At 45.8% G+C, this 20192-nt stretch overlaps 1 non-coding gene across 1 annotated transcript; it reads left to right on the top strand.

The window, feature by feature from the left end:
- The first annotated feature begins 1060 nt into the window (after positions 1-1060).
- TRNAT-AGU (transfer RNA threonine (anticodon AGU)) lies at positions 1061-1134 on the top strand. The gene has a single exon. It is a non-coding gene; the product is annotated as a tRNA-Thr (tRNA).
- The last annotated feature ends 19058 nt before the right edge of the window (positions 1135-20192 follow it).

Genomic DNA, 20192 nt, shown 5'->3' with positions numbered 1-20192 from the left:
TTCAGGAGAGGGGAGAGACAAGGAGGGGGCAGCTCCAAGGAATAGGATGTGGGATGATTTGGGTGAAGCACACTCAGAATAATCCTATTAAAATGGGCACCTGGTCAGAAAGCTGTGTGTCGTGCAGTGGTCCTCAGACTAGGAAGGTGAAGAGCAAGGCACACGAGGAACCTCATGAGAGAAAGTCAGGAAGTCTGTCTCTGACGCCCTGAGTTCTAGTCCTGACCCCACCAGGAACTTGATGTGTGACCTCAAGCAAATAGATCTACCTTCCTGATTTTCTGTTTTATCACCTGAAAAAGAGAACTCTCCAATGAGATCATTTTTTAGAAAATATGAATGCACTAGCAGGAAGAGATTCAGGTTTTGAAAGAGCTGAAGTTGAAACACTTGGAGCTCTCTCTTTCAGGAAAAAGAATACAAAATTGGATGAGAAAGTAAAAATGTATAAGGAGGCAAGAAATCTTACAAATGACGAAATAAAGTGATGAAAAACACCCTTAAAATCACAACATCCAGGAAAACATCAAAATATTATTGTTGAAGAACTGCTTGACAGGCTCTCATACGTTTTTCCCTCCAATTTTTGGCTGCATCCTTCTGGAACACCTCTGCCTATGACAGTGCTTTTATTACATTTTCCAAAGAGACGACAGAAAGATAACTAAGCCTGTTTGGTGGAAGCTTGGTTTGATTATTAATAGTTGGACAGCAGGAAACACGTGACTCTCCGACAGCTGTACTTGCTATTTGCAATCTCTCTCCAGATCTGTGACCTGCAAACATAGGGATTCTAATATTTTCTATTTGGCATGACTCCCTTCAGAATCAGAGGATTTACATTTTTGACTGGACGCTGATGAGAACTGAACTCCCTACCTCACATTGTTCCCTGTCTGATGTGACAAAAACATGTATTTCACACCTTGTTCCTGCTCCATTGCCCATAGGCTTCTGATGCTGTGTCAGGATCCAGGGGAGCTGGCTGTGTGCAGTGGGGATATTTCTGAAAACCAGGATGCTTAGAACAAGTGACTTTAAACCTATATGTGTCGAGGAGGGAGGGTATAGCTCAAGTGGTAGAGTGCATGCTTAGTATGCATGAGGTCCTGGGTTCAATCCCCAGTACCTCCTCTAAAAATAAATAAATAAACCTAATTACCTCCCAATACCTCTCCCAGCAACACACACACACGCACACACACAAGAAAAGAAAATCAACATCTGAAAAATACATTCTGGCTAAAAACCAAAGTATAAATTAGAACAATTAATTCAATAAATTAATTTTTTAAAGTGGGGGGAGGGTATAGCTCAAGTGGTAGAGCGCATGCTTAGCATGTGCAAGGTCCTGGGTTCAACCCTCAGTACCTCCATTAAAAATAAATGAATAAATAAATAAACCCAATTACCTTCTGCCCCCCCCCCCAAATTTAAAAAATAAACCTATATGTGTCAATGAACCTGAGCTAAATGTGTCTCTACAGCCCCTTATACCCAGCTATTCAGTGATACTGGGACAAATTCCCATCCCTGATGGACAGATTATATTCTTTCCTAACCTCACATAAATACCTCCAATAAAGTCTACATGGATTAAAGACCAAGAAACACTTAGAAGAGCACTGAAGAGAATTTCTTTATGATGTTGGAGTGGCGAAAGATTTTAAATCAGTTGGAAAAGGAAAACATCATAAAAGGAGACAATAATAAAGTTGGCTTCATCAAGATTTTAAATGTCTGTGATGACAACAGACATTATAAAAACAACTGCTGTGTTTCGAATAGACTCAACGTGGTTCCAAGTGTTTGGCACATTTTATCTCATTTAATGCTAATAACAATAAAATCAAGAGCATTATTATCATCTCCATTTTAAAGATGAGGAAACTGAGGCAGAGAAAAATCAAACAATTTCCCCAATGCCACACTGTTAGTTTATAAGTTGCTGAGGGCTGAGTTAAGTTAGTTTATGGGTAGCTTGGCTCTCAAACCTACTCTCTTAGCGAATGTCTTATCCTGTCTCATCTTCTTGCTATGTTCTTTGTAATAAAGTGAAAAGGCATGCCACAGACGAACAGAAGATCTTTGCAGTTCATAAAATCATCAAAGGATCAGCACTCAGAATATATAAGGAACTCCTGCATGTCAATTAGAAAAAGACAAATAGCCTAACGGAGGATGGGCAAGGGATAGGAACATATCATTCACGAAAGAGGACCCTGAAATGACCAGACACATGAAAAGATGCTAGATGTTGCCAATAACCAGGGAGATGCAAATTAAAACACCAAAGGGATTCATCTCACACCCAGCCTATGTGCAAAAGCTGAGAAGTTTGGCAACAGTAAATACCGGGGAGGATGTAGGGACCAGAAATGCTTCTGAGTGTCAGATGATGCAATTACTTCCAGGAGAAATTTGACAGAATCTGACGGAGTTGAAGATGTACAGTCCTTGTGACTCAGCAATTTCAAGTCAATTTGAATCTAATAGAATCCTTCACGCTTGTGCATAAGACGGTACCAAGTTTTCTCTACTTTACTGCTTTCATTACAAAATATGAATATGAAATAACTCTTGCTCAGTTAGGGAATGGAAGAGTAAACTGTGGCTTATGCATATAATCCTAGACAGCAATTAAAATGAATGAATTAGATTGACATGTATCAAGCCAGATAAAGTCTAAAACAAAAAAATTTGAATAAAATCTGACTGCAAAAGAGTATGTATAATTTTATATCATTGTGGTACAATTTTAAAATTTATGAAAGCTTTGTATTTTAGACACTTGTGAAATATACACTGAGTAAAGTATGGATATCTACATAGAGTTCAATTGTTATAAAGTGAACCCCTATGTGACCAAATAGCCAGCACTCCAAAAGCCCCCATGTATACTCTTCTAATCCAACTCAGTCCTTCCTGTTCCCCAACAGGTAACCATTAGCCTGATTTTTTGTGTGTATGATCCCAAACAAAAACTTAGTTTTGCTTTTTTCTGAACTTTACATAATTAAATTAAACTCTATGTATATTCTTTTTGGCCTTGTTTTTCTCACTCTACATCACATTAGGTATATTCTTCCATGATCATGTGTATAGCTGTGGTCCATTCTTTTTCATTGCTTTATGCTATTCCTTGGCATGAATACACTGAAAGGAATTCATCCATTCCGCTGTGGATAAGTATCTGCGTGGTTTCCACTTTTAGGCAATGTAGTAAAAGTACATGTATAGATGTGGTATACATAGGGAATGGAATATTACCCAGCCATAAAAAGAGTGAAAGTTTGCGATTTGGAGCAACACGAATGGACTTGGAAGGCACTATGCTAAGTGAAATAAGTCAGGCAGAGAAAGATGCTATGATATCACTTATATGTGGAATCTAAAAAATACAACAAATTAGTGACTATAACAAAAAAGAAGCAGACTCACAAATACAGAGAACAAACTAATGGTTACTAGTGGGGAGGGTAGAGGAGAGGAACGGACAAACTACTGGGTGTAAGACAGGCTCAAGGATGTATTGTACAACCTGGGGAATATAGCCAATATTTTGTAATAGCTGTAAATGGAAAGTGACCTTTAAAATTGTAGAATAATGAAAAAAATTAAAAGTACATGTAGAGAAATGATGCTTCATATGGAAGCCAAGCTGTTTTCTATTTCTATGGGATGGAGGGGGATTTGGGAGCTTCAGATGTTAACGTCATGTCTTATTTCTTTCGAAAAAAGAAGTACCGAATCAAGCAAGGCAAAATGTTAACACCTGTTTGAATTCTATGGCGAGCACAGTGCTGCTGTATCATTTTCTATACCATTTGATGTGTTGAAATTGCTTACGATTTTTAAAAGAAAAGGCAAGTGTAAAGCACTTGGAGTGTGAAGGCATTCCCCGCCACCTCGCTGGCTCCTGAGGCAGATTGCAAGGTTCCAGCTCTGATCCCAGACGAGCAGAAGGAGGACTCTGTTGTGGAGCCTGTGGGTCAGCAGAGCTGCCTGGCTGGCCGCTCTCCCGTCTCCATTCTAACAGGCTGCACAGGTGAGCCCCCACATGGCACTGGCTGGCTCCCTGCTCCCCTGGGGCATCTCCCATTGCAATCCCCCCACATTTGGATTCTCCCCTCAACTGCGACGAAACAGACATGTCATATCTCCAGATATGCAGCTGGTTGCACAAAACCTGGGCGTGAGGAGCCCAGGCTGCCCACCAGGACAGATGGGGGCTGGGGCTTAGCCAGTTCTCTCTGGATTACCTGCCAGGGCGGTATCAGGGCACCAGGAGGGGAAAGGACGGGAGGTTATGGCTTCAGCCTATTAACCAGGTGGGACAAGAACATACCTTGATTCACTTAGGCCCTTCCTTAAACATGGCTGGAACATGATCAGAAGGAATCTGTCCCACATGTGTCCCCTTTTGCCTATAAGGGTGCCTTTGACAGATTCCACCATTAGAGAGCTATTCCTTTGAGTCAAGCCATGAGATTCCCGAGCAGAAAACTAACTGTAAGAGTTGGGATGGGGAAGGATTGATCACTGTTCAACACTTCATCTGAGCAGACACTCTGCATGGAGCTTTGCCTATACACTCTATATTTTACGGGTAAGAACACCCATGACTTGCTCACAGCCACACACGTAGAGTGTGGTAGGGCCAGAAATCCGAGCCGTGTCTGCCAGCTGCTGAAATCCTCAAACCAGACTTCCTCCCAGTTACAGAATCCTGTGGGAGTGGTATGTTTAATAAAAACTAGGGGATGTTTTCTTTTTGATTATGAAAGAAAAAGAAAGAAAAGTTAAAGAATTACATAAGTTTTTTTTTTTTGGCACTGTCTACACACAAGTTTTGCAACCCCAATTTGGTGATAACCTTGCGTGATATCTCCCATTTTTCCAGGGTTATCATGACACCTTTAAAACAGAATCAAAATAAAATAGATGCTACTTAATATTCAGAATTCCTTTTTACATTCTCAGTGTTTTGTTCTTTAAAAATAAAGATTTAATTTTTATCAAAGGAATGCATGCACAAGTTTAAAATCAAATAATAGTGAAGTGCTTATAGTAAGAAGCAGCATTCCTCTGCGGGGCTTCGTCACCTCCAGTTTTGCTCCCTAGAGGCAACCACTATCTACTCTTTCAGCTCTTTTTTCCAGCATTTAGCTCCATATTTCTTAATAATACATGCAGCAGGACCATAAATAGATTTTTGCTTTGGTCTCAGAATTGTGTCGATAACCTCAAAGCTGAAAATAACAGGCACTAAGAACTCCCACAGTCGAAAGAGAATCGACAAGGTGACAGGACTGATCTCCCAAGACCTCACTAACATCAGGCAGAAATGATGCCAGTCCCAGGTTCTATTCTAAATGCCTTAGATTCCTTTACTCATTTAACTAGTGTAGGAATCCTACAAAATCCCTCTGTGTTGCAGACGAGGTAACTAAGGATCAGAGAGGTTAAGTGATTCTGACCAACAGCAGAAACAGGTTTCTGTCTCAGCTGGGCTGACTCTTGATGGTTACGTGATACGGCCTCTCAGTGGCCTCGCTACCCTCACCCATTCCTTCCACTCCAGCCAGTATGGGCAGAACACCAGAAACTCTGGAAGGATTTTGCCATCAGCCTAGGGGGAGAAATCGGGGTCTCCTCTCTTCACTTTCCCTTGCACCTTGCACATTGCAGCTGTCAACCAAGAAACGGGGGGAGTGTGATCTGAGTAGAGATTAGGGGCATCTTCAAGAAGGAGGGGCTGGCATGTCTGGTGGGTGTCTGTTTGCAGCCGACTGGCTGATTGCTCTTCGTGTCTGTTTCAGCAAGGAAAAAGAAATGAGAGGGAGGTGGGAATAAGGGTGTGGAAAGGATGCAGGATTTCTTGTAGACCAAAGGGGCACTGGAGATGTTAGTCAAGCTTGAACCATCTTGGTGGCAGTCTGCTGGAAGGGACAGTAGCAGCGAGAGGCCGGGGTGTGAGGCTGGATGGAGTCAGGAGAGGTGAACCTGTTGGTGAGAAGGCTCCTGAGGCCCTTGAAAAAACTCATGCAAATTTCCTATGAGCAAATCAACACTAAGATTCTTGCCACGTGGTCAATATCGAAGACCTGCCAGTGTTAACCTGGAGGCAACAGCAGCAGTATCAGGCAAACATCGAGGGGTTTACACCTTGTTTACTCTGACCCCCACTTCCTGACCAAAATGGAAGGGGCTGAAATTGCTGACATGTCTCCTCCCTGCTTTGAGTTCCTCGGCTGAGGCTCTGCTGGAGGTGGGAGAGAAGGAGGACGTTCAACAGGACCTAAGACTGAAGTTTTAAAATGAAGGAAGGTGGATTAGACATTCATGCCTTTCTCAAAGTGACCAGAAAACTGTGGGGTCTGGCCAAGAGGTTACCAGGTTGGAGGAAAATAAAATTCAATATAGCACAGTTGCAGGAAGAGATCAGACGAGAAAACAAAATGATCTCATGTATACACCCTCATCTCAGCTGTGAGCGAGTAGTAGCAGACGGAGGCATTGACTGAACACACACACACACACACACACACACACACACACACACACACACATTACTGTTTCTTGTTGATTTATCGGTTTAAATATTTTCTATTGTGTTTTTTTGTTGGTAAATGAGGAATCAGCTCTTTTTCATGCTTCCTTTCTACACACACACCTTTTCTTCCCTCTCGTATCAACTCAGCTGTATGTTCAGAAAATCAATCATGGAGTTTGTTATTTAGCTGTCTCAATATTATGATGACATCTCCTTTCTTGGAAATGGTGGGGGGGGGTGGTAAATAATTACTTTATTTTTTCGTTTGCATTGTTTTCTATGTACCAGTCTCTGAATTTTACCATCAGACCCGCCGGTTTCCTGTATGTGGTTTTCTCCGCAAATGCTCACACATGTGAAATCTTCTTTCCGTTATTTCCTCCTCCTGGGGTAATCTCTCCTGAAAGTCCAGTCCCCATGCTTGTTTTCTAAAGCTGCTGCATGGCTGTTATCCTGAAACTCCCCTTGGTCGATTTCTTGCATTGGATTTAGTTTTCCTAGCGCCTGTCTTCCTTTATTTTTTTCCTTCTTGGCTGTCTGGAGTCCACTCTCTCCCTCCTCCCCTCCCTGTTTTCCTTCCTTCCCTTTTATTTCTTTGATCATTGCATGTCTTAAAATATCTTCATTATAGTTTCCTCTTTTTTGGCTCGTGTGACTGGGTAAAAAAGTCTAGATCTTCATTAATTTCAGTCTTCCCCCACCCCCTCAAAAGCAAAGGCTGTGACAAAAAGATCTTTTCATGTGTCTGTTGGCCATCAGTATGCCCTCTTTGGAAAAGTGTCTGTTCAGATCCTCTGCCCATTTTTTAATTGTTTCTTTTTTTATATTGAGGTGTACGAGTTCTTTATGTGTTTTGGATATTAACCCTTTATCAGAGACATCATTTGAAAATATCTTCTCCCATTCAGTAGGTTGCCCTTTTGTTGGTGGTTTCCTTTGCTGTGCAAAAGCTTTTTAATTTAATATAGTCCCATTTGTCTATTTTTGCTTTTGTTGCCTTTGCCTGAGAAGACATATCCAAAAAAAAAAAATTGCTAAGACTGATGTCAAAGATTGTACTGCGTATGTTTTCTTGTAGGAGTTTTATGGTTTCTGGTCTTACATTTAAATCTTTAATCCATTCTGAGTTTATTTTTGTATATAGTATAAGAAGGTGGTCCGGTTTCATTGTTTTCCATGGAGCGGTCCAGTCTTCCCAACACCACTTATTGAGGAGAATTTCTTCCCCCCACTGTGTATTCTTGCCTCCTTTGCCATAGATTAATTGACCATATGAGCTTGGGTTTTTTTTCTGGACACTCCATTCTGTTCCATTGATCCTATGTGTCTGTTTTGGTGCCAATACCATACTCCTTTGATTACTATGGCTTTGTGGCATATAGTTTTAGATCTGGGAGAGTGAAAACTCTAAAAAAGAATGAAATTTTGCCATTTGTGACAACATGGATGAACCTTGAGGGAGACAGAGGAAGAAAACACCGTATGATTTCACTCACATGTGGAATCTGAAAGACAAAACAAATGAACAAACAAGACAAACCAGAAATAGATTCACAGGCACAAACAGTTCACTGAGAACAAACAGGTCATTGCCAGAGGGGAGGAAGCTGAGTGGACAGACAAAATAGGTAAAGGGCATTAAGAAGTACAAACTTCCAGGCATAGAAAAAACCAAACAAGTCAAGGAGATGTAACATACACATAGAGAATATAGTCAAGAGGATTGTAACAACTTTGAGTGGTGACAGATGGTGACTACGCTTACTATGGTGATTCTTTTATAATGTATAAAAATCTCGAATCACTACGTTGCACACCTGAAACCAATATAATGTTGCATTTCAAATAAAACTTAATCAGCAACTGAAAAAAAAAAGTATTTCCAATAATGTTTTCTTTTAAAAAATGATCATGTGTTTAGGGAGAGGACTTACGCAGGAGAGGCACTGCAGACCTGGGGAATCCTAACACATTAAGCACAGAGACCACCCTCCAAACTAGCCTGCTGACCTCCTGCCCTCTCACTCCGCCATCAGTGATTTCAGATCTAATGAAATCCTGGTGGATCTCCATCCTGGCTGTGGGGAGCACACTCTTTCCCCTCCAGCTTAAACTGCCTTTGCGGGCAGTACTGCTCAGCAAGCTGGGGAAGCTCCGGTCCCTGCCCTCCTCACAGAGCATGTTGTCACTCCTAATGGGGAATGATCAGCTCCTGCCTTCCTTGTCTCTCCTGATTAGAATCACCGGCACCCTCCACACTGGGGACCAGACTCGGTGTGGTCCTGCGCCAGCCCTGACCCAGGCAGCAGCCGATCAGCAGCCTCGGCCCTGCCAGGACGCGCGGGACCTGGGATTACCCTCGCTGCCTGTCAGTACCGGCCCCTCTGGCACTACTGGTGCTTGCCCGACTGGCTCTGCTGATTTATTCAGAATGAAGTGCGGGTTCCGCCTTTCTGCATTTAACCTTCAGTCCACTACGGAGCGTAGAGCTCTGAACTGTGCCCCGGCTGGCCTCAGACTGCCTCCTGCCCCAGGGAGCTGACACTTCTTCCCTCTTGTTTCCAGATCCCGGCTGGCTCCCACTGTGATGGGAGAGCCGGCCTTTTGTACTTGTAGGACCAGCTGACCAGCCTGCGAGTTTGAGCCGCATTGTGTAGCCGCTCCCTGAGCCCTCCTGGAGCCCACCATCCCTTTGTGCGGCTTTGCACATTGGCTGATCCAGCCAGTAGCGGCCTGAGGCCCGGGCAAAGCGGCTTCTGTCCTGGCTTTAGAGGATCCCACCAGGGACACTTCAGAGGGTCCCCCCAGGGCTGTGCTCTCACCGGGCCCTCCCCAGGGGGCAAGAAGACCACCTGGTCCAGGGGATGTGCCCACCTGGAACCCACAGCTTCCCCTCTAGGCCACACTCCAGATACCTGGTATTCAAGAACTGCCCCAACAGTCACGACTCTGCTTCCAGGACCTTGGCAAGTCTCTCCCCCGTGCGCTGAGGTAGCGCACACGAGTCCATGCTTGACGCTCAGCCAAAGGGTAGCTGTTTGCACGGGGTGTGGAAACAGTTGGACACGTGCGAACGGGCAAGGCCCTTTGCAAAGCAGGATATAACCCAGAACGGGGAGAGAGGGGTCAGGAGGAGGGCTGGGGGAGAGGGGCTCCGCAAGGCCATACTCAGCACAGAACCGAGAGGAACTCAACAATTCTAAATTCTGACTCGGCTTTTTAGGTTGTCATGAGGGTCTACTTGTCAAGAAAGGAATGAACATTAATACGTATTTTATTTAGCCGTCTGGTAGCTTGACTTACAACCTGTGACTATTTATCTGCGTGGCAGGCGGACCTCCATTTGTTCTCTTACCCTGGACCCTGCAGATGTCAGAGGCGGGTCTAGCCGCAACCCTTGTCCCATCTGGTCCCAAATACCTCGCTATCACTTGTGCATGGTCTTGTTTTTTTTCCTTGAGACGCCATATGCTTCAAACTGAGGTCGGGCCAAAATGTGACATAAATAGTCCTTCAGCATCACAGGAGTTAGAGGAAAGCTAAGTATGCTCAGAAAAATTACAGGATGTTGATAAAAATAACAGGGGCTTTAGAAACCAGCAAACCTATATCCCAGCTCAGCTAGCAAGAAATCTGACTTCTTCAAGCCCCGATTTCCTCATTTGCTACAAGGGGGAAGCCTTCCATGCCTTAAGTTCGATGGGGATTAAATCTGATGAGTCAGTCCAGTGCCTTGCAGGATGCCTGGCTCGTAATCAACACTGAGTAAACAAGCCTCTCTCTCCAGCTAATTTTGGAAGGTTTCATTCTCCTAGAACAGAATCCATCAACACTAATTTGTGTCCTTTTCCAGCACACTGGATGGAAAAGACATTTTGCCACCAGAACCTGGTGTCTGTGCCAAGAATCATCCTTTCTTGGACCTTCCAGTCTATTCTAGGACACCTGCCTCCACTCTCCCCATCTCCAAAGCTCCAGCTTTCCGATCCAGTTTTTCTAGCTGAGTGGGCTGCTTCCTTCTTGCTTCACCATTGTTTGGAATGATTATCCGGGCTTTTGGGTTTGTTCCTTTGCTGTGAGCTTTCCCCGTAAGCCATTCTGGAATGTATATTCTAATGCATCCAGATTGACCTTTGTCCCTCCCAGGCTCTGGATCTCACAGCAGGTCTGCGTGTGGGCACCAGCCGTGGTTCAATTAGGGCCATGAATGGAGCTTCTGTGGCCCATCTCCCCGGGAAAGAGAAGGCAGGTGGTGGGGTAATCGCCTAAATCCAGAAAACTGGGAGAGAGGGATAAAGTCCTTTGTCGTGCCCAGAAGAGGAAGTAAGGATCTCCAAGCTTAGTAAATTGCTGGGCAACCTAACCTGTAACTCTTCCAAGTCTTCATGATAAGTTGGTTTGCTCTAGGTTTCTTGACAATTTTGAATTTTAAAAATTCCACCTTGCATTACTTCAACAAAAAGAGAATACATTTTAGCCTATTAATAGAGTTCTGTAACTGAACTGTCAGATGGAACCCGGCTGGGTCTATGCAGACGATGTGTAGAGGTGAACGTTTGACAGGGAGAGGATCTAGAATGACTATCATTGCTGTGACCTTCCCATTGGGAAATTCCCTCAGGGACTACAGCCTGACAAATGGCACCCATGGACCCAGCTGCTCAAGGGAGAAGCCTGGAGCCATCCTTCTCTTTGTCTTTCCCGAGCCTCCCACAATCATTAAGTCCTATATTTCCATCTCCTTAGTATTTCTCACCTCCGTGCATCTCCACCGCCCCCATCTTTTGACAGGCAACCCACATTGTCTCCTTGTTCTCCTACTGTCTCCAGTCCAGAGAGAACCTCTCATGGCTTCAGAGTGCAAGGAGATGGTGTGCATGGCGGTCTCCAGGGACTTACTCAGAAAGATGGAGCCAAGGGTTGGAGAGAAGGCAAGGGATCTGCTTTCAGAGCACAGTGGTCAGAGAATGGCCAGGTATCCCAGGTACTCCCAGTGGCATGTGGGGAGAGTGAGGCATGGGCTTTAGGTGTGAACTAGAAAGAACTTAACAAGCTCTGCAATGGCTGGACTTTCTGGAGGTTCTCAGATCACCCTTGACAGCCAATGCCTTTTAGTTTAAGTACCCCCGTGACCTGAGAAACAGGTTTTGAGACAAAGGCTTGAAAACAGGTAGTTTATCCAGGAAATGGTGGCAGAGAACAGGAATGAGGGACCAGTGAAGGATGGAAACCCAACACAAGGATGAGTTCAGAGCTGGCTACCGTGGAGGATGGTACTCGATCCCAGACCTCAGGGCAGTAAAGGTGCGCACCTGTGTAAATAAATCCTTTACATGGCTTGCCCTCAGTTTCCTGTCTGGACTCTGGCTATTACAGACTGGATTGGGTAGGGCATCTAGGGAGTGCTGGCCATCTTGTTTGGGAGTCCAAAATTTAGAGAAGGTAGCAATAGTATCTGCTGTGGCAATGGGGTTGCAGGAACTAGGTAAAGACTGCAGGTTCTGGGACCCAGTGGGTTGAAGTTCAGAATCAGAATGCAGACCTTTTTTTTTCTTGATTGCTATGTTTAGTTACTTTATTATTTATTTTTCATTGAGGCATAGTTGATATACAATATTATGTAAGTTTCAGGTATATAACACAGTGATTGACAATTTGTAAAGACCATAGTCCATTTATAATTGTTACAAAATATTGGTTGTATTTTCTGTGTTGTACAATATATCCTTGTAGATATTTTATACACAGTAGTTTATACCTCTTCACTCCCTGTCCCTGTCTTGCCCCTTCCCTCTCCCCACTGATAACCACTAGTTTGTTCTCTGTATCTGTGAATCTGCTTCTTTTTTGTTTTATTCACTAGTTTGTTGTATTTTTTTAGATTCCATATACAAGTGATAGCATACAATATTTGTCTTTGTCTGTCTTATTTCACTTAGCATAATGCCCTCCAAATCCATCCATGTTTCTGCAAATGGCAACATTTCATTCTTTTTTATGGCTGAGTAGTATTCAACTACACACACACACACACATGTATCTCTCACATTGTCTTTATTCACAGAATCTAGACCTTTCAAAACCTTTCAAGGCAGCTTAGGAAATATATTTCCAAATTGTTGCTAGGAGGGAGGAGAAGCACTGATCCCTCTGTGGGTGAAGCATGGCCCCAAGCTGTTAACCCTCTGCTCTTCTGGTTTTCCATGGATGACAGGTGCGGCAGTTTCTGCGGGTGCCCGTGCTTGGCTTCAGCCTACTCCAGACTGCTGACTGAAGTCGCTGCTGGAGTCAGAGAAGGGGCTGAGAGAGCTCGCAGGGGCACCCAAGGCGCTAGTGTTTCCAAGGAGCCCTGGCAGCCTCAGGTTCAGGATGACCAGTCCCCGAGTGGCGTCAGTGTGGGCCTGAGTGCTGGCCGCCTTCCTGTCACTCGTCCTCCCTTCTCTGCTGTGCACTGTCTGTGCCCCAGAAGGCTGACCTGTTTGGACTGTGGCAACAGGCTTCCTCACCCTCTGGCTTCTGGGGGAGCTCGGCCCACTAAGTCAGGGAGCAGGAAGGGTGGACTCCAAGTTGATTCTCCCAGCTCCCTGTCTGCAAGGTTGCCACGGCCTGGCTGCATCCCTCCATGAAACGCTACAGTCGGTCTCCAGCCCCCTCTCTCTTTCTGGGCTCTGCTAAGCCCTCCTCCCTCGTTCCCTGAAGGCTTAGGACTGGTAACAGCTTATAATTTTGCCAGTGGGTCTTTTTATTCAACTTTCCTCCAGTGACCCAGTTTGAATGTACCGTCTAGATCCAGAACCCCCGCCAGCTAGTCGGGATCAGTCCCAGAGAGGAATTAAGGTGGATCCTGGAGGCAGACGTGAACTCAGAGGAGAGCCGGCCAGTGGGGGAGATGAGGGGTTTGCACCTGATGGCAGACGGGCATCATGTTCTCTTCAGTTCCCTCCAGAAATTCAGACCTGGGCTGGGGAGCGGCAGACCGTGTCCAGACCCCACCTCCGAGAGGCGCAAACACTCCTGATGCACCACAGGCTGGACCCCAAGGCTCAGCAACCTGCCGGGTCTGGTCGAAGGAGCAGGTACACACACACGGCCAGGTGGCCTCATGGTGTATGTAACACCAGGTAGCCAGGGAGCTGTCACAGAGCACAGGGAGACCACAGGGTGGAAGAAACAGATGCGCACCGAACAAGTGTCATTACATGTCAGGTGCTTTACCCGTGTCCTCATTTGTTCATCCCCACTCCTGAGGCTGCTTTTGGCATCCCCATTTTATGGAATAAAGACCACGAGGCTTAAGAAGGTTTGACAAATTCCACTAAATCACACAGACAGGAGTGAGGACAGGATTCATTTTCATGCTCTTTCCACTGTGTATACAAACTCACTCCTCCCCGACACAGGATGGCCTCACGGGGGGGCTGTGTGGATAACCCTGAATGTTGTCCACGTGCCACCCCCCCAGGCACCTCCCCCATCCTGACAAGTCACCGCGAATGTTGATCTGAAGGGTAATTTTCTTGTCAACTGAATAATTAATGGGCCGCACACTAGAGTGGCCCTCTGTTATTCTGCGTCTCGAAGATACATTTCAAAATGAATAGCTGTTTAACCAATCACTTGGCAGACGGATTACCCTTAGGTGTTTCTGTCAATCAGTGTTTTCACACACTGAGCCTGAAGTGGGCAGAATCAATTTGGGTATCTGCTCCGGGAAAGCGAAAGCAGCCACGGATCAGACATTCCTGGGAGAGCGGAACTCGTCGCCTGTTAGCGCCGCGCGGCGTGAGCATCGCCCTTGCAAGCTCCTTGGCCCTGCGCTCGGGCGCCCCGGCGGCGTCGGCCGCCGCTTTTAATAAAGTGGGAAGAGGTCTTCTGCGGTGGCTTTAAGATAATGTCCTGTGGGGCACGCGCGTCTGTGCTTTCTCAGCCATCGGAGCGTTTATGTTGCTGTTCCTTTTACAGAGGCTCAAGGCGGGAGTTTTACAAGGGAACTGCAAAACTTCTGATCTCTCCGGAATGGGAGATTAAGAGGGCATGCTTTTATTCCAAAACAAAATCCTGATGTACCCGAGGGGTGCTTCAGAAGTGCCTTTTATGGGAAGAGAGTTTTACCAAAGTGTCAAGGGATTGCCAAAGGATTTGGAAGCCATGGTAAATTCTTGGAACCAACCACTCCAAGGCACCTGGCCTCTGTCCGAGAGTGGTTGAAGAGGCAGAAATACTGTAGAAACATTGCTGGTGTCCATCGCTGGCTGCGTCTCCGCACGAAATGCTACAGTCAGTCTTCAGCCCCCTCTGTCTTTCTGGGCTCTGCTCAGCCCTCCTCTCTCTTTCCCTGAAGGCCTATTCTATCCTGGGGGTCACCTGCAGAGCTCCCATGCCCGAGGCTGGCCTCCAGCATCTCTCTGCTCCAGTCACAATACTGAGCTCAGGTCTTGACCTGAGGGGCAAGCCGGATGTTTTGGAAGTTAGCTCCTTCCGCGCAATCTTCAGCCAATGAGTGGCAGACGTTGGTGAATAAATACTTCAACTTCTTCATCCCTCAGTGACAAAGTTGTGAGGTGAATCTATATGGTTTTACAAAGGATGCCAGTGGGACCCAGTGCCTGTGGCCACAGCAGGAAGACATTGATTGACAGCCCCATTTTGGCTCTGCTCTCACAGAGGCTCTGGAAAGATGAATGGAGTTTCCTCCACACTCCTCCACACAGATGAGATGTGTCTCACCTCACCTGTCTCTGCCCACTTTTACCTCAGTTGTGGCTGACAATGTCAGCTTCATGCGGGCACTCTGATGACACCTTGTCTCATCTGAACCACGAGTCACTCTCTGTTTCAGATCTTCTCAGAGCATCTAGATTCCTCCCACAATCTAACATGCACAGAATCCAAACATGACGGGATTATTGCCCCATGGGCCAACGCTTATGGATGGGTCGATGGGAGACAGAAACCCTTTGGTGGGTAAATGCTCCCCTTTTCACTCCCCTGGTGGACATGCCACGTGACTAAGCATCTCAGAGGGACCAAGGCACGTGCCCTCTGGCAGGACCAGCTCAGGAGCACTCCCCTATAGCTGCTTTCCCTCCTTTCTTGATGCCTTCCCCATCTGCTACTTCTGAGCCCCTTCAACACCAAACCAACCCTCCCTGGGCTCAGCGCCCATCTTCGGGTGGGCTCTCTGGAGGAACACAGGCTCTAGGAGTCAATCCCAGAAGAATCCCTGGAAAGCGGACTCTTAGGGCAGGACTCAGAAACTGCGTGGCTCCCTAATCGATCAGATGGGCGCCTGGACCCCACTGCCGGGGGCAGCGGGGTGGTCATGTCCCCCGGCCTTCAGAAGCCTCACAAGGGCTAGGACTCTCATCAGTGGTGAATGGAGAGGAGGCGGAGGGGGGAAGGTTTACCTCAGGTAGGGGGCTTGGCAGGCACAGGGCCAGTGGTCAGCAGGAAGCTTCTGGAGGCGGCTGGCTTCTGTTAACAGCTTTATAAGCCTTTCAGAAATAAACTGGAAGACTTAGGTCAGCCGTCCACGTACTCGGGGCATACTGTGAGCATCCGAAAGCCCCATGGAAGCTTTTAAGGAGTTCTCCGTCTCTCTTAGCTGCAGGGCAAACTGTGCCGAAAATTTGGCCCAGAGTCAATTTTAAGGAGAACAGAATTTAAAGAAAGGCTGAATGCATAGACTTGATGGGTATCTTGGGTCCAAATAAGGGCCTTGCTAGGGAAATATTGGGACCCGAGGACCAAGGATGGGGATTTTGGTTGGCTGGCCGGAGAATTCTGAAACCTGGATTCCCCTGGACCTGTCAGGTCAGCAGAAAAAGTTCTTTCCCTTGACAGAGAAGAGGCAATTTCTTCTTACCTGGAGGTTTTGAGAAAGCTCACATGAAGAAGTTGTCTTGTTAGATGATGCTGGTTCACCTCAAGACCCCTTCCTTCATCCCTTCTTGCCCCTAGAACGATAACTAGGGTCGGCTGCCGCAGAACACAGCCACCTCTGCTCTGGAAGGAAATGGTGAAATTAGCCGAAGGCCCACAAGGCTTGGCAAGGGTGTGCTGAGAGGGATCCTGGGGGGGGAGATGGGTGTAGTCAGCCCAGCTGTGGTGGTAGGGGGTGGCGGCAGGACACACAGCTGAAAGGGGAGAGCTTACTGATAAGCAAACACTTTCCGGTCACTGGGGGTTAATGTCGGGCAGGGTCACTTGGAGCCAGTCCTAATCCACTGCTGGGAGGGCTTCTTGAAGCTTCCACATGGTGATGGCTCACCAGCAGATACTGTGGAGTTGCTAGCACTGTTTTGGTAGATAATGAGTTAGTGGTCCAAAGGTTGAGAGAGGTGAGAATGTGAGAATGCTTTACTCCATGAAACCAGAAAATCCAGCTCCTTGCTCAGCATGCTTTCTCATCTCACTCCCTTCACTGAAATAGTAAGAAATGTGCTAGGGAGGGGAGTACCAAGTTCTTTGACAGGTTAACTGGCGGCTGCTGTCCAGAGGCTGGGCCAGCAGTAGGAGATGCAGCTGTGGAGCTGAGCTCCCTATTTCCAGCAGGGATAATGGGACCCCAGGACTGCAAAGGCTGGGTTGGGGCATTTAACTGACAAGGCAAAGCAGAAATAATTATTATAATGGACAGCAAAGCTTGGATGGCAGCCAGTGTGCCCTAGACTTGTAGGAATTGATGGCCATGACTATGGCATTCCTGGGGACAAGAGACACAGGAAGTTGTTTGTGGTATTATTTAATGTGCGTAAGCACAGACACAAAAATCAACAAGAAGACAGTTGAGGGCTGGTGCTTAGAAAGCTGATGCTAGTTTTTGGGTGATGACCTTGCGCCCAGGTTCCAGTAGAAAGCTAGACGCTTCATTGATTTAGGAGGTCCCCTCAGAAGAGGACTTGGCCGTACCATCACAAGCATGGAGAGTACGTATGCTCCCAATGCTCTCCCCCAAAGGACCTTCAGTCGGGGTGACTACACTCTGGAAATAAGGCAACAGCCAGACCTCTCAAGAGCTGTGAGATGCAGAGTCTGAACTGACATTAATAATCGGGGACCTAAAATAGCAACATGACCCTTTGTTTGGTGTGATGACTTATGGAACCAGGGGACTGACACACGCCGTCATGGCCCGAGTCTGTTTCACAGAGGATTCAAAGGGTTTACAGATCTACACCATGGGTATTTTTTTCTAGTCTTCAAGTGCACAATTTGGATGGATACAGAGAAGACACACACTGGTTTTATGACCTGGGTGTTGAGAGCTTTTGTGAGAGGAACGACCAAATGAAAACCCAAATCAATACAGGAGGACCTTCCAAGTGGAACCAGTGATAAGAACCACCATACAAAGTGATCCCCATTGTATTTCATTAGCTCATCAACACGAATTGTTTGGATTGTGATGTATGACAGTGGTCTGTTCTGACCTGAACTAAGTAATTGCACCAGTTGCAATAGCTGTGCTAGATGTGGTGTTTACTAGAACAGATTAACAGAGCATTTGGTACTTGGTGCGTGGTATTTGATCTGGCAAGAGTATTCTTTTCATTCCCTATCATTAAGGAAAAACTAAACCAGTTGACTTTTACATAGAAAGGACAGCAATACACATGCTGTCTCACCCTAAGTTAACTATCCTCCCCTCTATGATAGCACAGGCCACAGGAACCTCGATCATCTTGACATGCCAGACATCACAGTGGTCCAGTGCATCGATGACATCATGCTAATTTGATCTGATGAATGGGAAGTGTCAAGCATTAGCGATGCAGTAGTATAACCCATGTTGCCATAAGAAGGAGAAATATCCTCTGAAAGTTCAGGGTTACTCTACGTTAGTAAAATATTTACAAATTCAGTGCTCTGGAGCTGAAGGAGCTAAGTTGTGAACCATGTGACCCCTACCATTAGGAAAGAGGCTCTGTGGTTGATGCTTCTTTGGGTTTGGGAGGCAGCGTACACTGCATTTAAGAACAAGGCTCTGATCCATTTATGGGATAACTTGTGAGGCTGCAGGTTTGAGCTGGTCCAAAACAAAAGGGTGAGCACCATAGCAGACCTGGGCTGTGGTGAAAAGCATCTTGCTGCTAAGGCCATGTGCCCCAGAAGACTTGAGAGTCCCCACAAATCCTGACAGGAGGGTCACAGGGCAGACTACTGGGGTTCCAAGCAACCTGAAGCACGGCCATGCTTTCTGTGGCTGAGAACTCTTGTTATCTGAAATGTATCTCCTGGCATGTTGTTGTGCCTTTGTAGAGACTGAACAACCATGGGACATCCATGTGACTATGAGAACAAAACAGCCCATCATTAGCTAGTTATCATCCAATATCCTTGAGTCATAAGGTTGGGTAGGCACAGCAACAGTTTACTGTATGATGGAAACGGTACATTTAACGTTTGATCTGAACAAGTCCTGAGGGTACAAATAAGACACATAAACAGATGGCCTAGACTTCCAAGATAACTACCTCTCTTGGGCTAATGCCTCTCTTTAAACTTATACTTATGGCTTTGTGGTCGTTTCAGTTGATCAACTGATAGAGGATAAATTCAGACATAGTTCAGGGATGGGTTAATAAAGCACTATTATATATGAATATATAGTAATATTATATACTATATAAACATATATGTAATCACATTTATATAATTATATAACACACTGACATTGGCACCTGTTCAATAGCATCTTCCCCACAGCAGTCATTCAGTGACCAGTAGATAGGATGACTCATTGTTGACAAATGTTAGTCATTCTGTCTCCTAGACTACTTTGGGCTAAAAAATAGTCATGGGAATAGGGACGGAGGTTATGCATAGGACCAAGGCTAACCTAGAAGTAGCTAGATCAGTGCTGAGACCTGATTTCCCATAGCAGTGACTGGCTTGATAATTCATCACCCTTGTATTGACTTTCCTTTTGTGTTTGTTAGCTTTTGCTGTGTAACAAACTGTTCTGAACTTAGTAGCTTAGAATAACAACTGTATATTTGGCTCATAAATTTGTGGGTCAACTAGGTAATTCTGCTTATCTGGGCCAGGCTTGGCTTAACTCAGCTGGGCTTGCTCATGCATCTGGAATGGTCTAGGGTGGCTTCTGCTCGGACTTCATTGTGGTCTCTCGTCCTCCAGCAGGCTAACCTGGGCGTCTTCACATGGAAGTTGCAGAGCACCAAGAAAGCAAAGAAAAAAAGTCTGTTGATGCCTAGGCTGGAACTGACACAATGTCACTTCTGATTTATTCTATTGGTCAGAGCAAATCACGAGGTTAGTCCACATTCAAGAGATAGGGGAATATACTCCATCTCTTGATGGGAGAAGCCCCCAAATCACATTGTACAAGAGCATAGATACAGTGAAGGGAAGAATGGTGACCATTTTTGCAAAGATTCTGTCACACCTCTGTGAGTGTTAGTCTTATGTGTTAACTTTGCTCGGTTGTGGTACCCAGTAACTTATCAGACATTAATCCAGATTTGCTGTGGAGGTATTTTGTCAATTGGTTAACGTCTACAATCAGCTGACTTCAAGTAAAGGAGATTACTTGGGGTTATGTGGGTCAACCTCCTTCAGTCAGTCGAAAGACCTTAGATGGGCAAAAACTGAGGTTTCCCAAAGAAGAAGAATT

This window comes from Vicugna pacos, chromosome 18 (genome assembly GCF_048564905.1).
Source record: "Vicugna pacos chromosome 18, VicPac4, whole genome shotgun sequence".
NCBI classification, from domain to species: Eukaryota; Metazoa; Chordata; class Mammalia; order Artiodactyla; family Camelidae; genus Vicugna; species Vicugna pacos.
The sequence above is the reverse complement of the archived record's forward strand: the minus strand, read 5'-3'. Positions and strand labels throughout refer to the sequence as shown.